Genomic DNA, 20,937 nt, shown 5'->3' on the forward strand with positions numbered 1-20,937 from the left:
CACAGTCCAGATGTGACCAGCAACAAGGCAACAGAAAACACTTGAAACACACACATGGAGCAGCACGGAGAACACAAATACCCTCCCTCCCCCACCTGTATGTCCATCTGCGGAGGAGAGGTGCCAGTTCTGATCGTGGGCGAGTGTCTCTCAACTCAAGAACCACCCCACCAAACTCCCCTTTCGGGTTCGGTCTGTCCTACTGTGAAATCCATAGCCGTTGCCCATAGACCGTGTTTGCTCCTGGTTTCATGTTAAAAGCCATGGATCGGACCGGCCCACTCAAAGAGGCCTGTAACCATAACAACACAACAATTTGAAATAGTTTGGGTGGGTTGAACAGTAGTCATCTTGGCTCTGTGGTGTTTGCACTTGTGTGACAGGAATAGCATGTAATTCACCATCTATAGCAACATAATTCAGGTTGATATAAATGGAAATAAAGCCTTTGTAGAAAGTAGGTATACAGTAGTCATTTTCTCAGTAATAACAAAAATTGTCAATAAAAAAGTTAGGTTTTAAGACTGTAATCACTCTAAACTTCATTGATCAAATTAAACCTGGATATCCATTCATAATACTAGATTACCATGCAAATGTGTGGGATTGATTACTTTTCTGTGAGCACCCCCAAACTCACTTAAATCAAATTCAAGTTGGCCATGCTTTCTAAACCCGTACTAAAGAGCCATTGTAACGAGACAAACACTCCCATATTTTTTTTCTGAATATCTAATTATTTAGTTATTATCAACCTAGATCTGAACAACACACTGCATTTAGTGCCCTTAGTGATTGCAGAGAGCCTAAAGTAGTGATGTCGGCTGGACTGAGTCATTGGGTTAGTGAGGCTAGTCAGGACCAGAACTGGGTTCCAATACTCTTATAAAAATTTCAAATACTTTAGCTGTGTTTGATTGAGCTTGCCTGTTTCAATGGAATCAATAGACAATTGTAAACCCAGTCCAACCTGGCACTCCAGGCAGGTTAAAGCTAACTCTCAAAGTATTTGAAGGATTTAAAATAGTATTTAAATTCTGTATATACAGTTGAAGTCGGAAGTTTACATACACTTAGGTTGGAGTCATTAAAACACATTTTTCAACCTCTCCACAAATTTCTTGGAACAAACTATAGTTTTGGCAAGTCAGGACATCTACCTTGTGCATGAGACAAGTAATTTTTCCAACAATTGTTTACAGACAGATTATTTCACTTATAATTCACTGTATCACAATTCCAGTGGGGTCAGAACACTAAGTTGACTGTGCATTTATTAACAGCTTGGAAAATTCCAGAAAATGATGTCATGGCTTTAGAAGCTTCTGATAGGCTAATTGACATAATTTGAGTCAATTGGAGGTGGACCTGTGGATGTATGTCAAGGCCTACCTTCAAACTCAGTGCCTCTTTGCCTGACATCATGGGAAAATCTAAAGAAATCAGACAAGACCTCAGAAAAATATTATTTTAGAGCTCCACAAGTCTGGTTCATCCTTGGGAGCAATTTCCAAACGCCTGAAGGTACCACGTTCATCTGTACAAACAATAGTACGCAAGTATAAACACCATTGGACCACGCAACCATCATACCGCTCAAGAAATAGACGAGTTCTGTCTCCTAGAGATTAAGGTATGTCAATTAGCCTATCAGAAGCTTCTAAAGCCATGACATAATTTTCTGGAATTTTCCAGGCTGTTTATAAATGCACAGTCAACTTAGTGTCCACCATTGCCAACAAAGTGTATATAACAAAGTATTGAGATAAACTTTTGTTATTGACCAAATACTTATTTTCCACCATAATTTGCAAATAAATTCATTAAAAATCCTACAATGTGATTTTCTGGATTTTTTTCTCCTCATTTTGTCTGTTATAGTTGAAGTGTACCTATGATGAAAATTACAGGCCTCTCTCATCTTTTTAAGTGGGAGAATTTGCACAATTGGTGGCTGACTAAATACTTTTTTGCCCCACTGTATTTCCACAGTAAAACGAGTCCTATATCGACATAACCTGAAAGGCCGCTCAGCAAGGAAGAAGACACTGCTCCTAAACTACGGTTTGCAACCACATGGGGACAAAGACCAAACTTTTTGGAGAAATGTCCTCTGGTCTGATGAAACAAAAATAGACTGTTTCGCCATAATGACCATCGTTATGTTTGGAGGAAAAAGGGGGAGGCTTGCAAGCTGAAGAACACCATCCCAACCGTGAAGCATGAGGGTGGCAGCTTCATGTTGTGGGGGTGCTTTGCTGCAGGAGGGACTGGTGCACTTCACAAAATAGATGGCTGCATGAGGATGGAAAATTATGTGGATATATTGAAGCAAAAGACATCAGTCAGGAAGTTAAAGCTTGTTTGTAAATGGGTCTTCCAAATGGACAATGACCCCAAGCATACTTCCAAAGTTGTGGCAAAATGGCTTAAGGACAACAAAGTCAAGGTATTGGAGTGGCCATCACAAAGCCCTGACCTCAATACTATAGAAAATTTGTGGGCGAGCAAGGAGGCCTACAAACTTGACTCAGTTTCACCAGCTCTGTCAAGAGGAATGGGCCAAAATTCACCCAACGTATTGTGGGAAACTTGTGGAAGGCTACCTGAAACAGTTGACCCAAGTTAAACAATTTAAAGGCAATGCTACCAAATACTAATTGAGTGTATGTAAACTTCTGACCCACTGGGAATTTGATGAAAGAAATAAAAGCTTAAATAAATAATTCTCTCAAGTATTATTTTGACATTTCACATTCTTAAAATAAAGTGGTGATCCTTACTGACCTAAAACAGGGAATTTTTACTAGGATTAAATATCAGGAATTAATTGTATTGGCTAAGGTGTATGTAAACTTCTGACATCAACTGTATGATGTTTATGCAAGACTCGTTGCTCAATAGCGATGGCTATAGTATGATAGTAAAACTCACCTAATGAATTGCATAGATGGTGGAGACGTTTGGCTCAGTATGATGGAATGCTTCTTGTGATGTTCAAACCAGTTCTGTCCGGTAATGTGGATGTTCATGGTACCAGACATGCATGAGGGATGCAACCAGTTGGTTCCATAGAGGGGTTTCTGGTTGCTGTTGTTGTCTGTATTCAGTGTATTCATAGTCAGTTTTTCTGTTGATATGGGACCTGGTCCTTATGCATCATCCCTACAAGGTACATGGTCCTGTGTGGCTCAGTTGGTAGAGCATGGCGATTGCAATGCCAGGGTTGTTTGTTTGATTCCCACAGGTGACCAGTACGAACATAATGTATGCACTCACTACTGTAAGTCACTCTGGATACGAGTTGCTAAATGTCAACATTTAAATAAATACACATTTAAGAGGAAAAGGGCACTTGAGAGTGAAGAATATTACTGAAGACTTGAGTCCTTTCAGTGAATTATCTATTGTAGCCTATCAAATGACTGCTCCTGTTGTGTTAAATAATTACTGTATACAAAATCTGAAAATAGAGTCAGCATCACATTTGGCTAATTTCATAAAAGAAAACAAGACAGTGGAAAAACTGACATAAAGGAGGAGTGGCAGAGAGAAGAGTTCAAAAGAGCAACAGTTCTTGGATAAGTCTTGTGAGTGCTTAGGTGTATTGGCTGCTTCGGACGCGCCACAAGGGAAATAAAAGCCCACAGCCAAGAAAGTCTTTATCCTTAAACCAAGGTTTTTATTCTGCCACGGGACTGACCTCCCATCTGGTGCTGCTGTGGCCCTGTCTGATGGGAATATGTCTGTCCTTCCAGGTAACAAATTAACCTGACACACTGGAGACCGTGGGCTCGCATCTGTTTATCTCTTCTATCCACCTGCCTGTCTGTCTCCGACCCACTGCAGCAGACCGACAAAGCCCCGGCCGGGCCGGACTCTACGGATCTCAAACCATGCCTTTCAGATACAGCCATGCACTGTGGTGTGGAAGATGGCCTTTTTGGACGACGGCAGTATCTGTCCACTCTGAGGTTGGTGTGACGTGTGGCACATTGGGGTAAGGAAGGGAGGATCGTGTTGTAGAATAGACAGGGTGATCGAAGTGGAGAAAACTGTGAATCAAACAATGAAATTGGATTATAAAGAAGGCACTTCAGTGATAAGAGGGTTGGAGACTCTCCTCTGACTAGGGGTCCAAGAAGGTATAATTGAAACATTGTGCTGCGGCGGTGTGGGCTTTGGTGTGATTGATACCGTTTTGGAATACTCCTGTCCTCTCGCACACAGGGGATTTACCTGTGGAGGAAAGAGGGGGCTGTGTGTGTGTGTTCGGGGGGGGGGCGTTCCTCAGGTGGCTCATCTGGGTTTGGAGTAAAATTGGTGCCATCCATCAAACTCTACATTTAACAAATGCCCAAATCAGGCTGCCCAACAAAGGATTCTTATTTAAGGCGAACTGGGAAACGTGTGAGGGGCAGGGACTGGTGAGGGTCTATCAATCAGCCAGTCAACACCTTCATTTAACAAGTGAGAGCACGAACCCTGGGGCAACACTGTGGCGTATTCTGGCTTGTTGGGCATGTAGTATTCTCCTGGAAGGAAGAAAAAGAAGGAGGGGAAACTATTTAGAAAGAGGGACATGAAGGAGACATGTGTCAGGATTTGGCTTTGTCTGTCCAATTGCGCGTTGGCGCACAGGCCTGGAACTGGGACTTGATGGGATTTTTAGCCTTGTGGCCTCCACGCTCCCCAGCAGCCACCTGGAGAGCTGCCACCTGCCGCCGTGACACAGCAGAGACTCTCAGCCACACTTTCCCATAGACCTGAGACCTGCTGTGCTCTGCTCAGTGGATGGATCTGTGTCCCAAATGCCACCATATTCCCTTATTAGTGCACTACTTAAAAGGAATAATGTGCCATTTGGGATGTATCCTGTACAAACACTCAGATCCACCCTCCCCTGTTGGGGACACACACTGATCTCAGGTCTGCCGTATGCTGTTTGCTCACTGGAGGGGTGACATGCTCAGCAAGGCAGTTCACAGTCCCATCGAATCACTGACTGACTCCTCGATCTGAGATAACTGAAGAAGAACTGGGCTTAGCTATTCAGAGACACTAATGGTGTGTGGAGAGAGAGAGAGAGAGATAAGAGTGAGAGAGAACATGAGCCTTTTCGTCCAGCATGGACAACACACGACGACCTAGCAACTGAAGTCACCATTTCTTAATGGGGAGATTCTTTTAGTATACTGAATAAAAATATAAACACAACATGCAACAATTTCAAAGATTTTACTGAGTTACAGTTCATATAAGGAAAGCAGTCAATTAGTCCCACACCTATACCCCTACCAGATCTAGACTGGGGTTACTAAAGCTAAAGTAGTACAGTAGGGCCTCAAAGATTAGAGATAAACATAAGATCAGTCATGGTAAAGTGACCCAAAATAACACCCTAACAACCCTCACCCTTTTCCTATATATTTATCTAATTTCTCCTGGTATTCATACTTCACTTTAGTGCAGCGAGAGAACCTAGGAGGATTCATAGGGTGATATTAGCTGGGCGAAAAAACCTGAATGTTCATAAGAGGATGGTGTTAAGTTTCTCAGTTTCTCCCAAACAGGCTCAGTCAGTAGCCTCATTAGCATACTTTGTCTCTGTAGATGTCGCTAAATGTAACAGATCCTGCCCAGTGCTGGGCGATGTGGGCAGACGACAGACTGAATAAATAAACAGGGCCCGTCTGAGGGTGGCTCCCGGGCCCCCACCTGTCCACCATCCATCAATACTAGAGCATTCTATGGGCAGCCTTTAAGTAAAAGTAAAAGTATGTTATGCTGCATAACTGATTTGGCAGAAGACTGATAAAACCAAAGGGTTAACATGGGCTTTGGAGCTACTGTACTTTACAGATACAGACACACAAGGACAGTTTTACATATTTGTTCAGGCTTTCACACACAGTTTTATGCAGTACAGATGTAGGATCTTATTTTGAGCCAGTTTGCTAAAGCAGGAAAATAATCCTGCAGCAACACGATCAGTGAATTATTTTGTGGATTATAATGAATGGACATTTTTGTAGGGGTTGATAAATTTTTCATAAAGGGAAATTGCAAACGTCAGAAGCCTTTTTAAACCTCAAATATACTACAAGTTTTACATTTCCTGTAACAGGACGATCAAATTAAGATCCTACATCTGTACATTCCACAGGAATGAGGGGAGGACGGCTCATTATAAAGGCTGGAATGGAGTGAGTGGAAGAGTATCAAACACCTGGAAACCATGTGTTTGATGTGTTTGATACTTTTCCATTTATTCAGTTCCAGCCATTACCACGAGCCCATCGTTTCCATTTAAGGGTACATTCTCATTCTCAATTGTTTGAGTTGGAAAAAGTGGGTTTGGTGTCAGATGGTATCAGTTTGGTGTCAGAATGACATCTAATTGACTGATGGACACTGACTTGCTAGTTGACTTTTGTACATTTGCAATATGTTTAAACGGAGAGGGACCATCACCAAAATGGCATTCTGAAATCAACACTAAAAATGGCATAACCATAGTCTCCAGACTGTGCCGAGTTCAACGAGACGCCCCGCTTGACCGTAGCTCGCTCTGAGTGCAGCAACAGTGAAAAAAAGCAGGCTCAAAATGAGGGCTGGCCCTAAATTTCATGGGCTTTTGGGGGACAGCGGCGGAACTGTTAGGTTTAGAAGGACAATTCAACCGCAGGAATGTTCCTGAGGTCCTCCCGATCTGTGCAAGCCTAACCTTCACAGATTACAATGACATCTCTCCCCATAGGAATACATTGCCTGCTCCTCTAAAGTCAACCTGAAGCCTATGTGGGTTATGAATGCCTTATGAACCTGTCTTCAATGACAGTCCACCAGGACACTATGAGGTCTACCTATGTCGATTCTAAGCTTCCTGAAGCAACCGGAAGTGTTTAAAATCACCCTAAAAGTGTTTTTCCATACCCAACCAGCAGTTTGTGATAAATAGTGCATGCAACCCTGTGTAAATTGGTCAGTTCTTAATGTAAACACTTAAAACTCAGGATTCTGTAAAGGCATACCCCAATCAGGATATGAGTTTACTTATAGCTTCCTGTGCCAACCGGAAGTGACTTAAATGGTGTCATAGTGACTGTTTTGAAGGGTTAAAAAGGTCAGATCTTTTCAAAACTTCATATGTGTGATTAGGCAACCTCCATGAACTGTAAATCAGTAATTTCTCCCATAAAATTTCCAAGAAAAAATCATACACACACACAGCTAGGACAGAGGGACACAGTGTGGTGCGTAGAGACAGACAGTGCCTGCAACAGTTACCTTTGTTGTAGCTAAAAAAGAACCATCAGACCTAGAGTTCTGAAACTTTAGAAACCTGTTCTAGACCTCAGGTTGATAGTGGGTGGTGAGTTACTTGGCTCTAGACGGTTCTCGGACCGAGAAACAGCCTCGTACATTTGCAATGACTTCAATTAATTTTGACCATTACGAAAATGACGACATTTAGAAAAGTCTCAGAGACGCAAGACTAGGTGCATTGAAACCGGCTCGGCCAACAGAGATGGACCCCAACATTTCTGTCCAATAGCTCATTCAAGGACCCCGTAGCAAGGCATGGAAAAAAGTGGATTTTCAGCACCAATTAAGGTCTTGCTCGGGCACCGAAGGACCTATCGAGCCCAAACTCGGGATTCAGGGTCGCCTCACATAGGCCTACACATAATGTCAGAACTGGAACCGCAGCTAGAACGTAACTATGTGTTTTACGTTTTTTTTATGTTTTAAACTGAAGGCGCTGTGAATATGGATAATAAAATATGACTAAAGTATGTTGAGACAGTTCTTATACATGTGTAGTTGACACAAAATTCGAAAGAATTTCGAAAAACAGTCCAGAAAGCACTTTTTTAATCACACTGTCATCTCAGATTTTCAAAATATGCTGTAGAGCCAACGCTAGACAAGCATTTGTGTAAGTTTATCATGGCATAATGCTATGCTAGGCTCTGCTACCAGCAGGCAACATTTTCACAAAAATAAGAAAAGCAATCAAATTAAATAATTTACCTTTGAAGAACCTCAGATGTTTTCACTCAGGAGACTCCCAGTTAGATAGCAAATGTTCCTTTTTCCCAAAAAGATTATTTTTGTAGGCGAAATAGCTCCGTTTGTTCTTCACATTTGGCTGAGAAATCGACCGGAAAATGCAGTCACTACAACGCCAAACTTTTTTCCAAATTAGCTCCGTAATATCGACAGAAACATGGCAAACGTTGTTTAGAATCAATCCTCAAGGTGTTTTTCACATATCTATTCGATAAAATATCCACCGGGACACGTAAAAAAATAAAAATAAAACGATGATAATAAAATATGACTAAAGTATGTTGATACAGTTCTTATACATGTTTAATTCACACTAAAATCAAAAGAATTTCGAAAAACGGTCCAGAAACCACTTTTTTAAAGGTGTGATAAGTTTTCAAAATTGTTGCTTTTTTAAAACTTTTGACTTTTGACTTCCTATGAAATCATATTGCAAATGGACAAAACATATGCCTTATGCACAAGATAAAAAAAATGATGATAATAAAATTGGACAAAAGTATTTTCATACAGTTCTTCTTACACATGTGTAATTGACAAAAAAAATCTAAAGAATTTTGAAAAATGGTCCAGAAAGCACTTTTTAAAGGGGGTGATACGCTTTTGAAAAATGTAACTTGTGTTACATTTGCAATATGAAAAATCACGGTGGAGCGCACTCGCCATCTGTTGGATTTTTAAAGTGTTACACTTGGCATTTGCCATATGGCATCTGCAATCAACTTTGAATGAAATGACGCCGAATTGAGTGGTATTGGACACCGTGTATATGGTTTGTCAAGTGCCAATGAGTTCCCATTAATTTTTGTACATTTCAGGGGTGTGTTCTCTTACCCTATATTCCCCTTCTCTGTCCTGGCCGACGGGGATGCCTTCTCCACTCCTGATTCCCCCCCGTCGACCACCTTACCCCCATCTCTGGATGCAGGAACGGCACCCAGCACCTGTGCAACCCGCATCAAATGCCTCACGCCAAAATCCACCACCCTACCTCCCCCCGGGCTCTTTACTGAGGACCCCGTGTCACCAAACAGGAAACTTGGACCCCCCTCCATTGCCCAACTCTGGGCAATACCTGGGAGGTCTATCTCCCACAGGAGTGAAAGAGAAGGCAAAGAGGGGGCCACCCAGGGCCCCGGAACTTCTCCCTCCCCCATTTCCTGCCTTTCCACCCACTTTGCCAAAGCACAGCCCCCACACCACACCACTAGAGGGATATCTTCATCCTGAGACAAGGCCGAGTATAGCCCACAAAGATCTCCGCCACGGCACAACCCAAGGGGGGGCGCCAACTCAGACAGGAAGATCACATCAGTGACTCAACCCACTCAAGAGACGCACCCCTCCTAGGGACGGCATGAAAGAGCACCAGTAAGCCAGTGACTCAGCCCCTGTGATAGGGTTAGAGGCAAAGAATCACAGTGGAAAGAGGGGAACCGGCCAGGCAGAGACAGCAAGGGCGGTTCGTTGTTCCAGAGCCTTTCCGTTCTCCTTCACACTCCTGGGCCAGACTACACTCAATCATATGACCCACTGAAGAAATGAGTCTTCAGTAAAGACTTAAAGGTTGAGACCAAGTTTACGTCTCTCACATTGGTAGGCAGACCATTCCATAAAAATGGAGCTCTATAGGAGAAAGCCCTGCCTCCAGCTGTTTGCTTAGAAATTCTAGGGACAATTAGGAGGCCTGCGTCTTGTGACCGTAGCGTACGTGTAGGTATGTACGGCAGGACCAAATCAGAGAGATAGGTAGGAGCAAGTCCATGTAATGCTTTGTAGGTTAGCATTTAAACCTTGAAATCAGCCCTTGCCTTGACAGGAAGCCAGTTTAGGGAGGCTAGCACTGGAGTAATATGATCAAATATTTTGGTTCTAGTCAGGATTCTAGCAGCCGTAAATAGCCCTAATTGAAGTTTATTTAGTGCTTTATCCGGGTAGCTGGAAAGTAGGGCATTGCAGTAGTCTAACCTAGAAGTAACAAAAGAATGGATTAATTTTTCTGCATTATTTTTGGACAGAAAGTTTTAGATTTTTTGCAATGTTACGTAGATGGAAAAAAGCTGTCCTTGAAACAGTCTTGATATGTTCGTCAAAAGAGAGATCAGGGTCCAGAGTAACGCCGAGGTCCTTCACAGTTTTATTTGAGACGACTGTACAACCATCAAGATTAATTGTCAGATTCAACAGAAGATCTCTTTGTTTCTTGGGACCTAGAATAAGCATCTCTGTTTTGTCCGAGTATAAAAGTAGAACGTTTGCAGCCATCCACTTCCTTATGTCTGAAACACAGGCTTCTAGCGAGGGCAATTTTGGGGCTTCACCATGTTTCATTGAAATGTACAGCTGTGTGTCATCCGCATAGCAGTGAAAGTTAACATTACGTTTTCGAATGACATCCCCAAGAGGTAGAATATATAGTGAAAACAATAGTGGTCCTAAAACGGAAACTTGAGGAACACCGAAATTTACAGTTGATTTGTCAGAGGACAAACCATTCACAGAGACAAACTGATATCTTTCCGACAGATAAGATCTAAACCAGGCCAGAACTTGACCGTGTAGACCAATTTGGTTTTCCAATCTCTCCAAAAGAATGTGGTGATCGATGGTATCAAAAGCAACACTAAGGTCTTGGAGCACGAGAACAGATGCAAAGCCTCGGTCTGATGCCATTAAAAGGTCATTTACCAACTCCACAAGTGCATTCTCAGTGCTATGATGGGGTCTAAAACCAGACTGAAGCATTTCGTATACATAGTTTGTCAACAGCCTTTTCTAAAATTTTTGAGAGGAATGGAAGATTCGATATAGGCCGATAGTTTTTTATATTTTCTGGGTCAAGGTTTTGCGGTTTCAAGAGAGGCTTTATTACTGCCACTTTTAGTGAGTTTGGTACACATCAGGTGCATAGAGAGCCATTTATTATGTTCAACATAGGAGGGCCAAGCACAGGAAGCAGCTCTTTCAGTAGTTTAGTTGGAATAGGGTCCAGTATGCAGCTTGAAGGTTTAGAGGCCATGATTATTTTCATCATTGTGTCAAGCGATATAGTACTAAAACACTTGAGTGTCTCTCTTGATCCTAGGTCCTGGCAGAGTTGTGCAGACTCAGGACAACTGAGCTTTGAAGGAATACGCCGATTTAAAGAGGAGTCCGTAATTTGCTTTCTAATAATCATGATCTTTTCCTCTAAGAAGTTTGTGAATTTATTACTGCTGAACTGAAAGCCATCCTCTCTTGGGGAATGCTGCTTTTTAGTTAGCTTTGCGACAGTATTAAAAAGGAATTTCGGATTGTTCTTATTTTCCTCAATTAAGTTGGAAAAATAGGATGATCGAGCAGCAGTAAGGGCTCTTCGATACTGCACGGTACTGTCTTTCCAAGCTAGTCGGAAGACTTCCAGTTGGTGTGGCACCATTTCCGTTCCAATTGTCTTGAAGCTTGCTTCAGAGCTCGGGTATTTTCTGTATACCAGGGAGCTAGTTTCTTTTGAGAATGGATGCCTACTCTCGCATGGCACTTGCGGGGGTCTGGCCTATAGCCCTCCGGGCTATGAGCGCGTACTGGCGACACTGTGCGTTTGACCGCATAATTCGGTGCCTGACCAGTACTGCGCTTCTTCCGATAAGCACGAGGATTGGGCTCAGGTCTCCAACCTGACTCTGCCCCACTCCCCATGTGCCCCCACCCACATTTTTTGGGGGGCTGCTTCTCATGCTGCCTCCTCATATCGCTGCCCCTCAGCTTTTGCTGCCTCCAGCTCTGCCTTGGAGCGGCGATATTCCCCAGCCTGTGCCCAGGGTCCCTTGCCGTCAAGTATCTCCTCCCATGACCAGGAGTCCTGCGATCTCTGCTGCTGCTGCTGCTGCCCATTACCACGCTGCTTGGTCCTTTGGTGGTGGGTGTTTCTGTCAGGGTTCTCGTCCTCCTCTTCTGAAGAGGAGTAGCGAGAAGGATCGGAGGACCAATGTGCAGCGTGGTTAAGTGTCCATAATGTTTTTTAATAAAGACAATAGAACACTCGGACAAAACAACAAACTATAACGTGAATATACAAAACTGAAAACAGTACCGTGTGGACCAAACACTCACACGGAAAACAAACACCCACAACCCAAAAGGGAATCCCAGGCTACCTAAGTATGATTCTCAATCAGGGACAACAATTGACAGCTGCCTCTGATTGAGAACCATACTAGGCCGAACTAAAAAACCAACATAGAAAAACAAACATAGACTGCCCACCCAACTCACGCCCTGACCATACTAAAACAAAGATATAATAACAGAACTAAGGTCAGAACGTGACAATTCAAGCTACTCAATACTGCCCCCCTGTCACCAAGAAGTTTTAAGGTCTACTTATATGTTTTCGGCTTTTCTTCTGTGGACTACTTTCCTTTGGCTTATTACACAGACCTAACTGGTAAAATCAATGCTTATGTAATTTCTTGCTGCTGGATTATTATGGTTTCTTGCTATATTTTGGGACTTCAGGTTGTGAAAAGTTATGTCAACTGTTATGACATGGTTTTGACTGGGATATAAGGTGTTATACAGTGTTATGATGCTATGATTCAAATAAAGTGTTACTCTTATGTCAAGTTTACAGCACTACTAGTAATGTATTTGTGCAATGTGCATGGGTACGCTCCAGCACATAATACCATGCAAGGTAGAACATCAATAGTTGATGGAGGGGGAGAGAAGCCAAGGTGGTTGGGTTGAGATGAAACCCAATCAGTGTTCAGCTCCTCTCCTCGGAGACAGCGGGTGGGCAGTCCACTGGCCATCTTGCCGATAATAGCACAGGCCAAGGTGCCGTGTTGCGGTGATAAGACCTGCATGCCGGTGGCTGTCACTTGTCTCTTAATGTGTGTGTGTGCCAGCTAGTGCTCTCTCTCTCTCTGTCTATCTGTCTGGCAACCTGCCCCCGACACGTCTCTTCCATCTATCTCCCCCAGAATGTCCCATCTGTGCGGGAATTCTCCCAGGGCATCTCAGACCTAGTGTACTGTAGAGGAGAATCTTGATTTGCGATGGTCAACTCACCCCTTTTGCAGAATTCATGCATTAAAAAAGAATTCAGGCCAAAAATAGCTAAGGTTATCTCACTGTTCCCCCAGCTACCTTTCTGTACTGTGTGCAAGACATACACCCACACATATAGTTTGATATATAATACATGTCTTACCTCATTAGACCAAACAATCCTTAGGCTAACAAACTGTTGCTTCTGGGTGTAAAGAGGTGCGCCCTTTAACAATACAACCGCTGGGCTTCTCAGCATACCAGCTAGAGAACAGTGTCGGGTGTCCCCTTTGAGATGCATCTGCTGTGTTATTATCAACCTAAATAAATACCATTGTAAAAAGTACTGCAGCATGTATTTTCATTTTTATTGCTATAAAAACACTACAATTTATTACATTTTATCAATTTTATTTGTAGAGTTGATTAGTAGTAAGTAATATAATGCAGTAACAGGTTTTCTTTTTAAGTTCATCTTAAATTTGGTGATTTAAAAATTCTGACGACTGAGCAATGTAAAATAAAAATATTTAAGAAAAGTCAGGGAAGAAACAGGACATTGCTTTCAAAATGGCAGATAAATTTATTTACAATATCAAACAGCAGTGGGAGTTGGCATTTGGACAACATTTCTGGCCATTTTGGGGACACTTTTGGCTCAAGAGCATTCCCAGAGGTCTGTTTTCCGCACTGTAACTTTACCTACCCAGTACAAAACACTTTCGATGCTTGCCACTGCCATCTTTGAAGAGCGAGAAGCTCGGTCTCGAATCACGCAATGCACTTAATGGGAATTCTATGAGAATTTGAGCATAAATGAAGCAGCAGAGGTCTGCTGCGTTAATCACAATTGGAACACGATTAATATTTTAATCTAGCGTAAATGCAATGTTTTTTACATTGCTGAAGTGTAAATGGACCATACTGATCACAATGATTTTATTCATAGCATCCACAACCATGAGAAGAATTCTAAGAAGAATCATGGTTTTTGTTTGTTAGATCATGTCTATTAGCCTCGTCTGCTTGTGCTCTTGCCAACTCCATTGCTGTTTTGTCAAGTATGTTTAGCATGACAGTAAGTGACAAGGATTTGGCATGATAGCACTAACAGACTGGCACTCAGGCTACATGTCAATGAGTTAAAGTTCAGAAAGATAAGTATTACAGACAAACGTAGTGTTTCGATGTGTAATGCCATTGGAATGTCAACACCCAACATTCATATTTTGAGTAAGGGATTGTGGAGTGTGATAAATGCTTACTCCAGCTCTTGATTATCATGGTGGCACTGTGGCCAACAGACTCCTATTCAGCGCTTTAGAAATGTAAATGTAGTAATTAAATGCTTAACAAAAAATAGAGAGTTGTAATGAGGTATATAAGCTACAGATTCAGCAAGAAAAAAACGTTCACTTTGTCATCCTCCATCTGGCCATCCCACGCCACAGCCTGGTCTCATAGACTAGATGTAACATGTAAACGCAAATCCGGGACACTCAAATTAGGTTGATACGTTACGTTTGGTATGGTTACATTAGACAGATGGTTACTTAAGGCAAAAACAAAAGTAGGGTGGTTGGGTGGGGTGGATGGTGTCGTGGAAATTCAGTACTGAGAGAGACTTGGTAATTTCTTCTTCAAACAATCATATTTATTTAATATCGATTAATTATTGCAATAATGAAGCTGTCAGCCCAGCAGTCTTGACTGTCTGACCGAGTGCTTGAATCATACAGAGAATACCGTGTCTCTATATACAAAACCTAAAAATCCTTAAACCATGGCTGGCTCCAGCCTTCCCATAAAGATTGTGGGGCACCATGAGTCACTTTGGACTCATCCTGTCTTCATCTGCTTCTGGGGTTATCTTAACCCCCGACCCTGGCCTAATTTCCCAGATGCCAGGATGTCTAAGAACCATTCAGGCCTTTGTTCTACTCCTCTCTATCACAGTTAAAACCACCCCACAATCATGTCAATGGAATGCCAGCTGTAGGTTTTATCACCAGGTCAATCTATGTGTCAGCTCCAGCTATCTCTAGTAAAACCCATGTCCACGACACTCAGACTAGCAGCAGTAAGCTAGAGTGGACACCATAAAACTCAGCATTAGCAGGACAGAAATATCTTAAGTAAATCATTTGTTAAGTAAATAATTGTTACATATCCAACAAATAAGGTGAATACAGAATTTTTCCCTCACATTGGATGAGTGGGTCAAAAATGGTTCCAATCATTTTTCCACTATTCATTTTTCCCGTAGGGGATTTTAGAAACACTTAAAATAAGGGTTGTGTTTCATGTAGGCTTACCCTGGTGTGATGCTTTGATAACCGTGTAAATCTCTGTAGGATATGGGGACTTTTATCAATATATTTGCCTGTATTTACCCCTACAAAATGAAATTTTAATTAGCTGCTAATGTGACTTTCAGAAAGAACTAAAAATACCATGATGATCTGGACGAGGCTGCCGAATCGATGCAAAGATAAGAATCGATTCTTTCGAGTCTTAGAAGTTGGGGGGTACAATGGATCATTTAGCTATTTGGTTTCGAATTTTAGGACCCCTTTAAATATAAAAAATATATATAAAAAATGATTAGATAAAATATAGGTTTTGGCCTTTACTACTAAAGCCCATAGAAACGCATTGAATAACACATTCATAAATGGCAAAAAGGACAGCCCCGCCCCCAAAATCATAAGAAACAAGGTTTTGAAGTGTCTACCCTAAATCTAGGTGATTTAAAAAGATTCAGGAAAAATATATATATATATATATATATATATATATATATATATATTTATTTATTTATTTATTTTACGCATATTTAACATTTTTTGTGTGTAGGCACAAAACTACCTTCATACTTCCATTCGTTTTTTAAAACTGGAACTGGTTACCTTCAGATTAGTCCCATGATACTTGTGAGGGTCATAGAGCAAAATGGAGATCACAATAATTCCCAGTAGTTTGTAACCTAAACTGTTTGGATGCTACCAAACAGAAGTTGGAAAATAGAAAGCACCGACTTCAGACTAGTCTTCTGAAACTTGTGGGGGTTGTAGAGCAAAACTGAGAATAATAGTTTGTAGGTCAAACCATTCGGACACTACAGACGTTTTTGTGAGAAGACCGATTTTTGGGATGACTCATGGTCAAACACCACTCTAGCTCTGCCACTTTTCACTGCAGAAAAAAACTACAAATATCTGTAGAATTTTACATTTAGAAAAAATGTAATTTAGATTGACGCACCGGTGCTTGAATCAACTCTAGGGGGTTAACTATCTAATGTTAGCTAAATTCAGTCATTTATAAATTGGATACGTCTTTAAATGGACAATTCTGTGAACTGTCTTGTGCACGTTTTAAATTGACACAATACCTGTTAGCAAAGGTGTCATCTAGAGACGATGTGCAAGGAACTTGCAGGGATTTGTAGTCTTGCATGATATCTACTTTGATGCTAATTAACATTTTCGAATCTGAGAGTAAATAAAGTTGAATATATTGATCAAAGTTGCCTTGTCCAAGAGAGATTTACATGGTTATCAAAACGTCACGCCAGTGTAAGCCTACACGAAACACAGCCCTTATATTAAGTGATTCTAAAGTTCCCTATGGGAAATATGAATGATGAAAAATCGATTGGAATCATTTTCGTGTTTAACCGCTAGGTGTTATGGGTATTTTGGCACCTCCACTGTGGGGCTCTATAACAGGAATGTCTAGCAACCCGAGGGTTGCGAGTTCGAATCTCATCACAGACAACTTTAGCTAATTAGCTACTTTGTAACTACTTAGCATGTTAGCTAACCCTAACCTTAACCCTTTAAGCTAACCCTAACCTTAACCCTTTAACCAAACTCCTAAACATATCCCTAACCCCTAGCCTAGCTAACGTTAGCCAGCATGCTAATGTTAACCACCTAGCTATGTATGTTTTTCAAATTCGTATTATATAATACGATTTGTAATTTGTAACATGTCATACGGAATGGATGACGGACATCCACAAATGAATAGATACCATATGAAACATAGCATATCATACTAAATGGAATGTCTCTGATTTACGTAGAGAATAATATGAAATGATCTAAGACCAGGTCTCACACCAATATTCCCACTGTACATTGTACCATGAATGTGACAATACAATTACCATGTTGTGCATGTTGTTTGTGTGTTTTACTGAAACTTGTAGGGATTCTAAACCACTATGATGACAAGCATTCATGAATCTTCATCGCCTTATGAAGATATGATAGCTTATGATAGCGTTTTATAATCTTACTGTAGGGTGCCTAAACAAATGTGTTACTAGTTGCTTTTCATGTACGTTGAAAACTACAAAAGGATGATCATTTGTCCTGTACATATTATATTACTTACTCTCCCACCCTGATATTCAGAGTGCTTTTCTCTGACAGTGTTTTCTCTTTGCATCAGACCGTAGAGTTCAGCGAGAGAGCTTGGGAACAGGAGTGTGATTAGTGATGAGAATATAATGGCTCACAACTGTATTCCAAATTGGGCTCCTGCTAACAAGCAGAAAGTCCCTCCCTCCAGCCCTCCTGTTGCTTCCCTTCTGTGTCAGGTTCAGCGGCCCGTTCCCCAGCTGCCTCCCCTCCCATCACACTTCATTAGCCATCCTCTGATACTTAAACATGTAGCTCATAATCAACAAGCACCCAAAACACAACAGGACCCCAGGAGGACCTTCTGAAGGGCCTGTCCAAAATGTCTGGGTCAATAGGCCCAAACAGGAATCACAGAATTGGATTTACTGCTGTTGTTCTGTTGTTCTCTGTTGTTCTCTGTTTTCTTTCTCTGCAGACAAGGGTTCTTTGTTATTATGTCCCGAAAGTGTTTGGTTTTGACTTTGTGGAGTAACTGACAAATGTTGCCTTGTTTAATGTTTAAAGTAGTCTTCTGGATAGAAAACACAAAGAAAAAACAACCAAACACATTTACAGGTTGGCGGCAGATGGCTAAAGTGGACAAAGGTCTAAGGCCAGCTCATGGAAAGGGCAGGAAATTAATCCAGGTGTTTCAAGGTTAATGGCCACATTAAACAAAATGGATTCAATATTGACGGCCAGCTGACAGGTGATTTGACTTGAGTGAGTGTGTGCCATCAATCTCAGCCTGGCACCTTTGACGCTCTCAACCTGGCACCTTTGACGCTCTCTTTGACCTCTCTTTGACCTCTCTTTGACGCTCTCTTTGACGCTCTCTTTCACCTCTTTGACCTGCTGTGACCTGCACAGGTCTCCGGATGCCTCCATGCTGTCAGGCTCAAAATCCTAAAGCATTTGGAATTGCTCTCTATAGAGGCATAAATAACTCCCATCACTTCAATCTCTTCAGGTTCTTTGGTTACATTGAGAAGAGCCAACATGGGGCCAAATACACACGCAATACATCAAAATAAAGCTTAACTTTTTGTTAATCCAGCTGCAGATTTCAGATTTAAAAAAGGCTTTATGGTGAAAGCATACCATGCGATTATCTGAGGACAGCGCCCCGCATACAAATGCATGACAATCATTTTTGAACCAGGCAGTTGCGACACGAAAGTCAGAAATAGCAATGTAAAATATGCCTTACCTTTGAAGATCTTCTTCTGCTGGAACTCCAAAAGGTCCCAGTTACATTACAAATGGTCCTTTTGTTCGATAAAGTCCTTCTTTATATCTATAATAGCTCAGTTTAGCTGGCGCGCTTCAGTCAATAATCCACTGGTTTCCCTCCATGAAAATGCATACAAAATGAATCCCAAACGTTACTAATAAACCTTTCCAAACATGTCAAACAACGTTTATAATCAAACCTTAGGTACCCTCATACATAAATAAATGATAAAATTTAAGATGGAGAATTGTCTTTACCGGAGATAAACAAAAAGAACGCGCACTTGTCCATGTGCATGGAATCACTACAAGCCAAAATGGGAGCCACTTACGAAAACTAGAACTTCATTTGACAAAAAACAGCCTGAAACTCTTTCTAAAGACTGTTGACATCTAGTGGAAGCCCTAGGAACTGCAATTGGGGAGGGTTTTGCCTTATAATAAAAGTGCCAGCCATTGGGGGGGTTGTCCTTGGGGTTTCGCCTGCCATTTCAGTTCTGTTATACTCACATTATTTTAACAGTTTTAGAAACTTTAGAGTGTTTTCTCTATATGCATATCCTAGCTTCTGGGCCTGAGTAACAGGTAGTTTACTTTGGGCACGCTTTTCATCCGGACGTGAAAATAGTGCCCCCTAGCCCAAAGAGGTTATTAATAAATCAATTAACATCAGGAAGAAAAGACGTGGTACAGTGGCACTTTGGTACTTCAGCCTCTGAGAGCAGGACTTGAATAGCCCTACAAGTTATTATTTTATGGCTTTGACAGAATACTCTACGCTACTGATGACTTTCCTTATATGTATTTCTGACAACTTTCACTTTCACACATGTGTGTGTGTGTGTGTGTGTGTGTGTGTGTGTGTGTGTGTGTGTGTGTGTTTTAAAACAATGACATTCTACATAACCAGCTCTCTGCCAAGGGTGTTTGGCTTGATGGTTTGTGTACGTGTGTGTGTCCATTCTTCTTTGAGCCCTAGAAGGTTCCCTAGAGGGTTGTGCTTCTTGTTTAAACCTGACACAAATTCCCTGTCACAATGCTGGGGTGGCCACGCTTGTAGACACAAAAGCAAATATTTCCTTTTCTGATCGCAGCCAATCCCTTCAAACATCCCCACCCACCAGTAACCTCCCACTCCCTTCTGAACCCACCCTGACGCTGCAAGCGAGCCATTTGTCGCAAAGTAATTATAGAATTATCGATTGGCAAGCAATTCATGTTTTTTTTTACCCCCCCACCCCCCTTTCCCCATCTTTTAATTTGCAGTCTGAGCAGCAAGAAGAAAAAAGCTTTTGGAGTAACACATTTAATCCCCTTGGCATTTCCTTATGTTCTTCAGATGAATGGGGGGTGGGACAAAAGGCTTCTTTTTTTCTTCCTCTGTCCCTCCGCTCTCTTCCTCTGTTCCTTCTTGCCTGCAAATCTCTCTAGCAGAAGTCCAGGGGCTGCTTAGAATAGAGCCGCACACCCCACTGTCTTGCCGCTAGCGATGTCCATGCCAAAGAAATACAATAGATAGAATGGGTATACCCCTCTGTATCCCACGATTACTGACATAGTGATCAGATTGAATTAATGCACTGTTTTGCCCATTGTTGCTAAAATGTGGCACAGGTATGGAAGTTAGCCATCTGTAAAAATAGTGTCAAATGATGACTGACAAAAGTGGTTGCTTTGACATTGTAATTTTTGTGTCTCCTATTGTAAAGGGCATCATGGCCATGATTCACTTACAAAAGATACATACGTTGATATATATGATATCGAGTAGGATAAAGGTGGTGGAACCTCTGCTATCAAATAACCATGACTGCGTCCCAAATGGCACCCTATTTCTTATACAGTGCAAAGCCCATAGGGCTATGGTCAAAAGTGGTGCACTATATGGGATAAGGTGCCATTTGGGATGCAGGCCATATATCAGGCTATACTCATTGTGAGAATATTCCAGCATGAAAAGTAAATCCAGGGTGACCCCAACTAATCCTGAATCACTTCACAGTCTGGTGAATGTGTGTTGTCAATATTGACAATCACTCTAGCAGAACCATTCACCTTAATCAGACTAAATGCTAGAAGGAGGCTGACCCAGGGAACATACAGTGCCTTCGGAAAGTATTCAGATACCTTGACTTTTTCCACATTTTGTTACGTTACAGCCTTATTCTAAAATGGATTAAATGAA

Source organism: Oncorhynchus tshawytscha, linkage group LG07 (assembly GCF_018296145.1).
Source record: "Oncorhynchus tshawytscha isolate Ot180627B linkage group LG07, Otsh_v2.0, whole genome shotgun sequence".
Classification (NCBI taxonomy): domain Eukaryota; kingdom Metazoa; phylum Chordata; class Actinopteri; order Salmoniformes; family Salmonidae; genus Oncorhynchus; species Oncorhynchus tshawytscha.